Raw genomic sequence first — 12,092 nt, 5'->3', positions numbered from 1 at the left:
GACATAGTCATGGTCATGTACCAGGCAATAGTATTGTGAAATTAGAAAGCCTTATAATTCTAGTTTTATAAATAACAGCATCCCTATAATCTTCTTTGGCGACATAGTTAAACATGATATTTGATAGTGGACTATGAAAGAATGTGAAAGGGGTTGTCCACTTTCTGGTTATTGTTGACCAATGTGTTTGTAAGATCATCATATGGCACTTAGTGATATAACCTTTGTTAAAGTTCTGCACCATTTTCTATATTTTATAAGTTATGCCTCTTTGTTTACAAAGTCTATCGTGCTGTCCTCACAAAGGTCCTGTCCATAAGATGGCCACTGATGGAGGGTCATCTGACCAGACAAATCACCTCCATAAGATGCCTTCTCCATTCAAATACACTTCACCTGCCTGGCATCTGTACTTGTTCTTTTGGGAGTTTAGAGTAGGTACAGTGTATGTGAATGTAGGAGACATCACATGTAGGTGATTTGCCTGGTCACATGACCCCCAATCAACGGCCATCTTACGGACACAAACTCTGGATGGACAGCACAAAAGGCTTTGTAAACAAAAGGGCGAACCTTACAAAACATAGAAAATTGTGCAAACTTTTAACAAAGTCTATATTAGTAAGTGCCATATACATGTCTTAAAAACGTATTGGTGAACCGTAGCAAGAAAGTGACCAAACCCGTTAAGATTTTTTGGCCTTGAAGAAGTTCTTTGAAAGGAAATATTTTGGAAAGCACAGGGTTGAATTCTTTTTGTTGTGTCTCATAATATTTGCGGAGCTAAATTTACCCATATGTGATGGAAACCTACACAAAAACCAGTACCCTCTATATTAAATTTCTATTGCCATCCGGACTTTAGAAACTACCGAAAGCTGTTATCGATGGAAGACCTGAAAGTTCCTTTTTGATAAATTAGAGTTAGCAAATATAGAAGTGCATTTTGCTGGATGTTTTTAACATTTTTTGTCACTCACTTACCTCAGTAAGGTTTTTATTGAACGTGATCAAGTCTGTTGTTGTGGTATACTTGATAAAATAGCCAAAATTTATTTGACTCCAGGTCTGATAGTCAACAGCATTGCATGGAATATCTGTAACTGAAGAAAGGTGAGAAAAAGTGCCTTTTTAGAAGGTGAAAGGATATGGTATATCAAAAAATAAATTTTTCCTTTTTTTTTTTTTTAAACAAACATATATCTGTTTTATCATATTTTTACTAGCTCATCAAAAGTCTTACCTCTGGAATTTAACTGTTCAGTCATATATCTCTTAATAAAGAACTTGTAGATATCTCCTCCGGTGTTATCATCCAGCGTTTCAGAAGCAAGGCTAAACCCACTTACTCTGTGTCACAAATAAAATATTGAAATGGTATATCAGGATTCATCATGATATTGGTGTCTTGAAAGTTGTGTTTATCTTGTTAAAAATAGTAAGAAATTTTATATGTCCTATAATGACTAGATATATATGCTCAATACTTACATGACTTGATAGGAATCACAGGAAATGGTTGTTGGTAGGAGTTCAAGAAGTGTTTGATTAAAATATTCAATCAAGAGAGTCAACTGGATCTGGAACAAAACCCGCCATTCTTCAGTTGTATAAGTAGAGAAATTGGACTGAATTTGCTGAAGCTGCACAGCCAAAAGAGTTTCCTTTACTGTGTCAACCTCATACTGAGAAAGATTTGCCTACGGAAGAAATAGGGGTTTAAATAAATGTTCATATAAACATATTCAAGATATAATAGAATTCAATTAGAAGTGCTTAGAGTGTTTGTAAATGTATTCTTGGAGCTTTGAATGTGGTAATCGTCTTTAAGTTCATAGATGTCAAGTTTAGGGTCAGAGTTGCTTACCTTTTGTGCTGAAGATGTTAGAGCAGTCAAAAAGGTTTTGATACTGTTTAGTTCCACCTTGCTTAGATATGAAATAAGTTGGGTTTCATTGTAAAGAACATCTGTTTTAGTCACAAGGTCAGCTGCAACATCTGGTGGGAGAGCATTCTGGAAAAGACATAGTCATGGTCATGTACCAGGCAATAGTATTGTGAAATTAGAAAGCCTTATAATTCTAGTTTTATAAATAACAGCATCCCTATAATCTTCTTTGGCGACATAGTTAAACATGATATTTGATAGTGGACTATGAAAGAATGTGAAAGGGGTTGTCCACTTTCTGGTTATTGTTGACCAATGTGTTTGTAAGATCATCATATGGCACTTAGTGATATAACCTTTGTTAAAGTTCTGCACCATTTTCTATATTTTATAAGTTATGCCTCTTTGTTTACAAAGTCTATCGTGCTGTCCTCACAAAGGTCCTGTCCATAAGATGGCCACTGATGGAGGGTCATCTGACCAGACAAATCACCTCCATAAGATGCCTTCTCCATTCAAATACACTTCACCTGCCTGGCATCTGTACTTGTTCTTTTGGGAGTTTAGAGTAGGTACAGTGTATGTGAATGTAGGAGACATCACATGTAGGTGATTTGCCTGGTCACATGACCCCCAATCAACGGCCATCTTACGGACACAAACTCTGGATGGACAGCACAAAAGGCTTTGTAAACAAAAGGGCGAACCTTACAAAACATAGAAAATTGTGCAAACTTTTAACAAAGTCTATATTAGTAAGTGCCATATACATGTCTTAAAAACGTATTGGTGAACCGTAGCAAGAAAGTGACCAAACCCGTTAAGATTTTTTGGCCTTGAAGAAGTTCTTTGAAAGGAAATATTTTGGAAAGCACAGGGTTGAATTCTTTTTGTTGTGTCTCATAATATTTGCGGAGCTAAATTTACCCATATGTGATGGAAACCTACACAAAAACCAGTACCCTCTATATTAAATTTCTATTGCCATCCGGACTTTAGAAACTACCGAAAGCTGTTATCGATGGAAGACCGGAAAGTTCCTTTTTGATAAATTAGAGTTAGCAAATATAGAAGTGCATTTTGCTGGATGTTTTTAACATTTTTTGTCACTCACTTACCCCAGTAAGGTTTTTATTGAACGTGATCAAGTCTGTTGTTGTGGTATACTTGATAAAATAGCCAAAATTTATTTGACTCCAGGTCTGATAGTCAACAGCATTGCATGGAATATCTGTAACTGAAGAAAGGTGAGAAAAAGTGCCTTTTTAGAAGGTGAAAGGATATGGTATATCAAAAAATAAATTTTTCCTTTTTTTTTTTTTAACAAACATATATCTGTTTTATCATATTTTTACTAGCTCATCAAAAGTCTTACCTCTGGAATTTAACTGTTCAGTCATATATCTCTTGATAAAGAACTTGTAGATATCTCCTCCGGTGTTATCATCCAGCGTTTCAGAAGCAAGGCTAAACCCACTTACTCTGTGTCACAAATAAAATATTGAAATGGTATATCAGGATTCATCATGATATTGGTGTCTTGAAAGTTGTGTTTATCTTGTTAAAAATAGTAAGAAATTTTATATGTCCTATAATGACTAGATATATATGCTCAATACTTACATGACTTGATAGGAATCACAGGAAATGGTTGTTGGTAGGAGTTCAAGAAGTGTTTGATTAAAATATTCAATCAAGAGAGTCAACTGGATCTGGAACAAAACCCGCCATTCTTCAGTTGTATAAGTAGAGAAATTGGACTGAATTTGCTGAAGCTGCACAGCCAAAAGAGTTTCCTTTACTGTGTCAACCTCATACTGAGAAAGATTTGCCTATGGAAGAAATAGGGGTTTAAATAAATGTTCATATAAACATATTCAAGATATAATAGAATTCAATTAGAAGTGCTTAGAGTGTTTGTAAATGTATTCTTGGAGCTTTGAATGTGGTAATCGTCTTTAAGTTCATAGATGTCAAGTTTAGGGTCAGAGTTGCTTACCTTTTGTGCTGAAGATGTTAGAGCAGTCAAAAAGGTTTTGATACTGTTTAGTTCCACCTTGCTTAGATATGAAATAAGTTGGGTTTCATTGTAAAGAACATCTGTTTTAGTCACAAGGTCAGCTGCAACATCTGGTGGGAGAGCATTCTGGAAAAGACATAGTCATGGTCATGTACCAGGCAATAGTATTGTGAAATTAGAAAGCCTTATAATTCTAGTTTTATAAATAACAGCATCCCTATAATCTTCTTTGGCGACATAGTTAAACATGATATTTGATAGTGGACTATGAAAGAATGTGAAAGGGGTTGTCCACTTTCTGGTTATTGTTGACCAATGTGTTTGTAAGATCATCATATGGCACTTAGTGATATAACCTTTGTTAAAGTTCTGCACCATTTTCTATATTTTATAAGTTATGCCTCTTTGTTTACAAAGTCTATCGTGCTGTCCTCACAAAGGTCCTGTCCATAAGATGGCCACTGATGGAGGGTCATCTGACCAGACAAATCACCTCCATAAGATGCCTTCTCCATTCAAATACACTTCACCTGCCTGGCATCTGTACTTGTTCTTTTGGGAGTTTAGAGTAGGTACAGTGTATGTGAATGTAGGAGACATCACATGTAGGTGATTTGCCTGGTCACATGACCCCCAATCAACGGCCATCTTACGGACACAAACTCTGGATGGACAGCACAAAAGGCTTTGTAAACAAAGGGGCGAACCTTACAAAACATAGAAAATTGTGCAAACTTTTAACAAAGTCTATATTAGTAAGTGCCATATACATGTCTTAAAAACGTATTGGTGAACCGTAGCAAGAAAGTGACCAAACCCGTTAAGATTTTTTGGCCTTGAAGAAGTTCTTTGAAAGGAAATATTTTGGAAAGCACAGGTTTGAATTCTTTTTGTTGTGTCTCATAATATTTGCGGAGCTAAATTTACCCATATGTGATGGAAACCTACACAAAAACCAGTACCCTCTATATTAAATTTCTATTGCCATCCGGACTTTAGAAACTACCGAAAGCTGTTATCGATGGAAGACCGGAAAGTTCCTTTTTGATAAATTAGAGTTAGCAAATATAGAAGTGCATTTTGCTGGATGTTTTTAACATTTTTTGTCACTCACTTACCTCAGTAAGGTTTTTATTGAACGTGATCAAGTCTGTTGTTGTGGTATACTTGATAAAATAGCCAAAATTTATTTGACTCCAGGTCTGATAGTCAACAGCATTGCATGGAATATCTGTAACTGAAGAAAGGTGAGAAAAAGTGCCTTTTTAGAAGGTGAAAGGATATGGTATATCAAAAAATAAATTTTTCCTTTTTTTTTTTTTTTAAACAAACATATATCTGTTTTATCATATTTTTACTAGCTCATCAAAAGTCTTACCTCTGGAATTTAACTGTTCAGTCATATATCTCTTAATAAAGAACTTGTAGATATCTCCTCCGGTGTTATCATCCAGCGTTTCAGAAGCAAGGCTAAACCCACTTACTCTGTGTCACAAATAAAATATTGAAATGGTATATCAGGATTCATCATGATATTGGTGTCTTGAAAGTTGTGTTTATCTTGTTAAAAATAGTAAGAAATTTTATATGTCCTATAATGACTAGATATATATGCTCAATACTTACATGACTTGATAGGAATCACAGGAAATGGTTGTTGGTAGGAGTTCAAGAAGTGTTTGATTAAAATATTCAATCAAGAGAGTCAACTGGATCTGGAACAAAACCCGCCATTCTTCAGTTGTATAAGTAGAGAAATTGGACTGAATTTGCTGAAGCTGCACAGCCAAAAGAGTTTCCTTTACTGTGTCAACCTCATACTGAGAAAGATTTGCCTACGGAAGAAATAGGGGTTTAAATAAATGTTCATATAAACATATTCAAGATATAATAGAATTCAATTAGAAGTGCTTAGAGTGTTTGTAAATGTATTCTTGGAGCTTTGAATGTGGTAATCGTCTTTAAGTTCATAGATGTCAAGTTTAGGGTCAGAGTTGCTTACCTTTTGTGCTGAAGATGTTAGAGCAGTCAAAAAGGTTTTGATACTGTTTAGTTCCACCTTGCTTAGATATGAAATAAGTTGGGTTTCATTGTAAAGAACATCTGTTTTAGTCACAAGGTCAGCTGCAACATCTGGTGGGAGAGCATTCTGGAAAAGACATAGTCATGGTCATGTACCAGGCAATAGTATTGTGAAATTAGAAAGCCTTATAATTCTAGTTTTATAAATAACAGCATCCCTATAATCTTCTTTGGCGACATAGTTAAACATGATATTTGATAGTGGACTATGAAAGAATGTGAAAGGGGTTGTCCACTTTCTGGTTATTGTTGACCAATGTGTTTGTAAGATCATCATATGGCACTTAGTGATATAACCTTTGTTAAAGTTCTGCACCATTTTCTATATTTTATAAGTTATGCCTCTTTGTTTACAAAGTCTATCGTGCTGTCCTCACAAAGGTCCTGTCCATAAGATGGCCACTGATGGAGGGTCATCTGACCAGACAAATCACCTCCATAAGATGCCTTCTCCATTCAAATACACTTCACCTGCCTGGCATCTGTACTTGTTCTTTTGGGAGTTTAGAGTAGGTACAGTGTATGTGAATGTAGGAGACATCACATGTAGGTGATTTGCCTGGTCACATGACCCCCAATCAACGGCCATCTTACGGACACAAACTCTGGATGGACAGCACAAAAGGCTTTGTAAACAAAAGGGCGAACCTTACAAAACATAGAAAATTGTGCAAACTTTTAACAAAGTCTATATTAGTAAGTGCCATATACATGTCTTAAAAACGTATTGGTGAACCGTAGCAAGAAAGTGACCAAACCCGTTAAGATTTTTTGGCCTTGAAGAAGTTCTTTGAAAGGAAATATTTTGGAAAGCACAGGGTTGAATTCTTTTTGTTGTGTCTCATAATATTTGCGGAGCTAAATTTACCCATATGTGATGGAAACCTACACAAAAACCAGTACCCTCTATATTAAATTTCTATTGCCATCCGGACTTTAGAAACTACCGAAAGCTGTTATCGATGGAAGACCGGAAAGTTCCTTTTTGATAAATTAGAGTTAGCAAATATAGAAGTGCATTTTGCTGGATGTTTTTAACATTTTTTGTCACTCACTTACCCCAGTAAGGTTTTTATTGAACGTGATCAAGTCTGTTGTTGTGGTATACTTGATAAAATAGCCAAAATTTATTTGACTCCAGGTCTGATAGTCAACAGCATTGCATGGAATATCTGTAACTGAAGAAAGGTGAGAAAAAGTGCCTTTTTAGAAGGTGAAAGGATATGGTATATCAAAAAATAAATTTTTCCTTTTTTTTTTTTTTAACAAACATATATCTGTTTTATCATATTTTTACTAGCTCATCAAAAGTCTTACCTCTGGAATTTAACTGTTCAGTCATATATCTCTTGATAAAGAACTTGTAGATATCTCCTCCGGTGTTATCATCCAGCGTTTCAGAAGCAAGGCTAAACCCACTTACTCTGTGTCACAAATAAAATATTGAAATGGTATATCAGGATTCATCATGATATTGGTGTCTTGAAAGTTGTGTTTATCTTGTTAAAAATAGTAAGAAATTTTATATGTCCTATAATGACTAGATATATATGCTCAATACTTACATGACTTGATAGGAATCACAGGAAATGGTTGTTGGTAGGAGTTCAAGAAGTGTTTGATTAAAATATTCAATCAAGAGAGTCAACTGGATCTGGAACAAAACCCGCCATTCTTCAGTTGTATAAGTAGAGAAATTGGACTGAATTTGCTGAAGCTGCACAGCCAAAAGAGTTTCCTTTACTGTGTCAACCTCATACTGAGAAAGATTTGCCTATGGAAGAAATAGGGGTTTAAATAAATGTTCATATAAACATATTCAAGATATAATAGAATTCAATTAGAAGTGCTTAGAGTGTTTGTAAATGTATTCTTGGAGCTTTGAATGTGGTAATCGTCTTTAAGTTCATAGATGTCAAGTTTAGGGTCAGAGTTGCTTACCTTTTGTGCTGAAGATGTTAGAGCAGTCAAAAAGGTTTTGATACTGTTTAGTTCCACCTTTCTTAGATATGAAATAAGTTGGGTTTCATTGTAAAGAACATCTGTTTTAGTCACAAGGTCAGCTGCAACATCTGGTGGGAGAGCATTCTGGAAAAGACATAGTCATGGTCATGTACCAGGCAATAGTATTGTGAAATTAGAAAGCCTTATAATTCTAGTTTTATAAATAACAGCATCCCTATAATCTTCTTTGGCGACATAGTTAAACATGATATTTGATAGTGGACTATGAAAGAATGTGAAAGGGGTTGTCCACTTTCTGGTTATTGTTGACCAATGTGTTTGTAAGATCATCATATGGCACTTAGTGATATAACCTTTGTTAAAGTTCTGCACCATTTTCTATATTTTATAAGTTATGCCTCTTTGTTTACAAAGTCTATCGTGCTGTCCTCACAAAGGTCCTGTCCATAAGATGGCCACTGATGGAGGGTCATCTGACCAGACAAATCACCTCCATAAGATGCCTTCTCCATTCAAATACACTTCACCTGCCTGGCATCTGTACTTGTTCTTTTGGGAGTTTAGAGTAGGTACAGTGTATGTGAATGTAGGAGACATCACATGTAGGTGATTTGCCTGGTCACATGACCCCCAATCAACGGCCATCTTACGGACACAAACTCTGGATGGACAGCACAAAAGGCTTTGTAAACAAAGGGGCGAACCTTACAAAACATAGAAAATTGTGCAAACTTTTAACAAAGTCTATATTAGTAAGTGCCATATACATGTCTTAAAAACGTATTGGTGAACCGTAGCAAGAAAGTGACCAAACCCGTTAAGATTTTTTGGCCTTGAAGAAGTTCTTTGAAAGGAAATATTTTGGAAAGCACAGGGTTGAATTCTTTTTGTTGTGTCTCATAATATTTGCGGAGCTAAATTTACCCATATGTGATGGAAACCTACACAAAAACCAGTACCCTCTATATTAAATTTCTATTGCCATCCAGACTTTAGAAACTACCGAAAGCTGTTATCGATGGAAGACCGGAAAGTTCCTTTTTGATAAATTAGAGTTAGCAAATATAGAAGTGCATTTTGCTGGATGTTTTTAAAATTTTTTGTCACTCACTTACCCCAGTAAGGTTTTTATTGAACGTGATCAAGTCTGTTGTTGTGGTATACTTGATAAAATAGCCAAAATTTATTTGACTCCAGGTCTGATAGTCAACAGCATTGCATGGAATATCTGTAACTGAAGAAAGGTGAGAAAAAGTGCCTTTTTAGAAGGTGAAAGGATATGGTATATCAAAAAAAAAAAATTTCCTTTTTTTTTTTTTTTAAACAAACATATATCTGTTTTATCATATTTTTAATAGCTCATCAAAAGTCTTACCTCTGGAATTTAACTGTTCAGTCATATATCTCTTAATAAAGAACTTGTAGATATCTCCTCCGGTGTTATCATCCAGCGTTTCAGAAGCAAGGCTAAACCCACTTACTCTGTGTCACAAATAAAATATTGAAATGGTATATCAGGATTCATCATGATATTGGTGTCTTGAAAGTTGTGTTTATCTTGTTAAAAATAGTAAGAAATTTTATATGTCCTATAATGACTAGATATATATGCTCAATACTTACATGACTTGATAGGAATCACAGGAAATGGTTGTTGGTAGGAGTTCAAGAAGTGTTTGATTAAAATATTCAATCAAGAGAGTCAACTGGATCTGGAACAAAACCCGCCATTCTTCAGTTGTATAAGTAGAGAAATTGGACTGAATTTGCTGAAGCTGCACAGCCAAAAGAGTTTCCTTTACTGTGTCAACCTCATACTGAGAAAGATTTGCCTACGGAAGAAATAGGGGTTTAAATAAATGTTCATATAAACATATTCAAGATATAATAGAATTCAATTAGAAGTGCTTAGAGTGTTTGTAAATGTATTCTTGGAGCTTTGAATGTGGTAATCGTCTTTAAGTTCATAGATGTCAAGTTTAGGGTCAGAGTTGCTTACCTTTTGTGCTGAAGATGTTAGAGCAGTCAAAAAGGTTTTGATACTGTTTAGTTCCACCTTGCTTAGATATGAAATAAGTTGGGTTTCATTGTAAAGAACATCTGTTTTAGTCACAAGGTCAGCTGCAACATCTGGTGGGAGAGCATTCTGGAAAAGACATAGTCATGGTCATGTACCAGGCAATAGTATTGTGAAATTAGAAAGCCTTATAATTCTAGTTTTATAAATAACAGCATCCCTATAATCTTCTTTGGCGACATAGTTAAACATGATATTTGATAGTGGACTATGAAAGAATGTGAAAGGGGTTGTCCACTTTCTGGTTATTGTTGACCAATGTGTTTGTAAGATCATCATATGGCACTTAGTGATATAACCTTTGTTAAAGTTCTGCACCATTTTCTATATTTTATAAGTTATGCCTCTTTGTTTACAAAGTCTATCGTGCTGTCCTCACAAAGGTCCTGTCCATAAGATGGCCACTGATGGAGGGTCATCTGACCAGACAAATCACCTCCATAAGATGCCTTCTCCATTCAAATACACTTCACCTGCCTGGCATCTGTACTTGTTCTTTTGGGAGTTTAGAGTAGGTACAGTGTATGTGAATGTAGGAGACATCACATGTAGGTGATTTGCCTGGTCACATGACCCCCAATCAACGGCCATCTTACGGACACAAACTCTGGATGGACAGCACAAAGGCTTTGTAAACAAAAGGGCGAACCTTACAAAACATAGAAAATTGTGCAAACTTTTAACAAAGTCTATATTAGTAAGTGCCATATACATGTCTTAAAAACGTATTGGTGAACCGTAGCAAGAAAGTGACCAAACCCGTTAAGATTTTTTGGCCTTGAAGAAGTTCTTTGAAAGGAAATATTTTGGAAAGCACAGGGTTGAATTCTTTTTGTTGTGTCTCATAATATTTGCGGAGCTAAATTTACCCATATGTGATGGAAACCTACACAAAAACCAGTACCCTCTATATTAAATTTCTATTGCCATCCGGACTTTAGAAACTACCGAAAGCTGTTATCGATGGAAGACCGGAAAGTTCCTTTTTGATAAATTAGAGTTAGCAAATATAGAAGTGCATTTTGCTGGATGTTTTTAACATTTTTTGTCACTCACTTACCCCAGTAAGGTTTTTATTGAACGTGATCAAGTCTGTTGTTGTGGTATACTTGATAAAATAGCCAAAATTTATTTGACTCCAGGTCTGATAGTCAACAGCATTGCATGGAATATCTGTAACTGAAGAAAGGTGAGAAAAAGTGCCTTTTTAGAAGGTGAAAGGATATGGTATATCAAAAAATAAATTTTTCCTTTTTTTTTTTTTTAAACAAACATATATCTGTTTTATCATATTTTTACTAGCTCATCAAAAGTCTTACCTCTGGAATTTAACTGTTCAGTCATATATCTCTTAATAAAGAACTTGTAGATATCTCCTCCGGTGTTATCATCCAGCGTTTCAGAAGCAAGGCTAAACCCACTTACTCTGTGTCACAAATAAAATATTGAAATGGTATATCAGGATTCATCATGATATTGGTGTCTTGAAAGTTGTGTTTATCTTGTTAAAAATAGTAAGAAATTTTATATGTCCTATAATGACTAGATATATATGCTCAATACTTACATGACTTGATAGGAATCACAGGAAATGGTTGTTGGTAGGAGTTCAAGAAGTGTTTGATTAAAATATTCAATCAAGAGAGTCAACTGGATCTGGAACAAAACCCGCCATTCTTCAGTTGTATAAGTAGAGAAATTGGACTGAATTTGCTGAAGCTGCACAGCCAAAAGAGTTTCCTTTACTTTGTCAACCTCATACTGAGAAAGATTTGCCTACGGAAGAAATAGGGGTTTAAATAAATGTTCATATAAACATATTCAAGATATAATAGAATTCAATTAGAAGTGCTTAGAGTGTTTGTAAATGTATTCTTGGAGCTTTGAATGTGGTAATCGTCTTTAAGTTCATAGATGTCAAGTTTAGGGTCAGAGTTGCTTACCTTTTGTGCTGAAGATGTTAGAGCAGTCAAAAAGGTTTTGATACTGTTTAGTTCCACCTTGCTTAGATATGAAATAAGTTGGGTTTCATTGTAAAGAACATCTGTTTTAGTCACAAG

The sequence above is a fragment of the Bufo bufo genome, chromosome 7 (assembly GCF_905171765.1).
Source record: "Bufo bufo chromosome 7, aBufBuf1.1, whole genome shotgun sequence".
NCBI lineage: Eukaryota > Metazoa > Chordata > Amphibia > Anura > Bufonidae > Bufo > Bufo bufo.
Note: the sequence above shows the minus strand (reverse complement) of the source record.